Source organism: Bison bison, unplaced genomic scaffold, assembly GCF_000754665.1.
Source record: "Bison bison bison isolate TAMUID 2011002044 unplaced genomic scaffold, Bison_UMD1.0 scf7180017864305, whole genome shotgun sequence".
Lineage (NCBI taxonomy): Eukaryota > Metazoa > Chordata > Mammalia > Artiodactyla > Bovidae > Bison > Bison bison.
The window spans coordinates 192760-194462 of record NW_011494877.1 but is presented as its reverse complement, the minus strand read 5'-3'; positions in this window follow the sequence as shown (position 1 = coordinate 194462).

Genomic DNA, 1703 nt, shown 5'->3' with positions numbered 1-1703 from the left:
TGATTTAGCTGAAAGAAACTCTTGAAGCATAGAGCAAGAAATATGATATTCAGGGTGCTTTGAAAAGAATGGCAACTAACCGATGACCCTATAAACTGTGGAGTTGTGGTGAATGCTACAGGAAAATGGAAGGAATGACACATGTAACCTCAATGAATTTGAACTAGAAAATGGGAGAGTTGGGAGGAGATGAGCGATAGAATCAAATATGAGACCTTCCTCCTCTCTCCCAACTTAATTTTTAAAGTTTTATTTCTTGGGGGCTTCTGAACAGCTCAGTGCTATGTTTCTAATGTATTTCTTGAATGGACTTGTCCTCCTGATTCTTCTTCCTGCTAGCTGTGTGGCAGAAGGGATGAAGCATTAGGCCCGAAAATATCCGTTCCTTGATTCCCATCCTCAAACAAAAGTTCTCCAAAAACTTAGAAGGGGCTTGTATATGTGTTCTTTATTGTAGCTTAAAAGCTCCAGACTATCACTTTTCTTAAAGAGGGGTCTCTTTCTGGCCAGTTGGTGCTGGTGCATTTTGTTGTTGTTCAGTTCCTCAGTCTGACTCTTTGCAGCTAGGAACTGCAGCTCACCAGGCTTCCTTGTCCTTCACTATCTCCCTGAGTTTGCTCAAACTCAAGACCATTGAGTTGATGATGCCATCCAACCATCTCATTCTCTGTCATCCTCTTCTCCACTGCCCTCAATCTTTTTCAACATCAGGGTCTTTTCCAACAGATCAGCTCCTTGCATCAGATGGCCAAAGTATTGGAGCTTCATCTTCAACATCAGTCCTTCCATTGAATATTCAGTGTTGATTTGACTTTAGGATTGACTGGTTTGATCTCATTGCAGTCCAAGGGAGTCTCAAAATTCTTCTCTAGCACTACAGTTTTAAAGAATCCATTCTTCTTCACTCAGCCTTCTTTATGTTCCGACTTTCACATCCATACATGACTACTGGAAAAACAAAACAAAACAAAATATAGCTTTGACTATATGGACCTTTGTTAGCAAAATGATGTCTCTGCTTTTTAATTTGCTGTTCAGGTTTCTCATAGCTTTCTTCCAAGGAGCAAGAGTCTTTAATTTAATGGCTGCCATCACCATCTGCAATGACTTTGAAGTCCAAAAAATATTCTGTCTCAATAGTTCTCACAGAGAGTCAGTCTCACAAATTGATATGATTCCAACCCAACTCATAGTAATAGCACCATGACTCTTACTACACTACTTCTATTAAATACAATGATGGCAATCATTACAATTAGCTGACATTTATCAAGCACTTTCTATGTGTTGAGCACTATATTGAACACTTTCTATGCATTATCCCATTAAACTTTATAATAATCCTCTAAGGTAGATGCCCTTGAAGATATTCATCACTTCCACTGTACAGAAGTGACAAATAGATTTAAGGGATTAGATCTGATAGACAAATAGCCTGAAGAACTATGGACAGAAGTTCATGACATTGTACAGGAGGCATCAAGGAGGCATCATTGTATAGGATGATCAAGACCATACCCAAGAAAAACAAATGTAAAAAGGCAAAATGGTTTTCTGAGGAGGCCTTACAAACCGCTGAGAAAAAAAGAGAAGCTAAAGGCAAAGGAGAAAAGGAAAGATATACCCATCTGAATGCAGAGTTCCAAAGAATAGCAAGGAGAGATAAGAAAGCCTTCCTCAGTGATCAGAGCAAAGAAATAGAA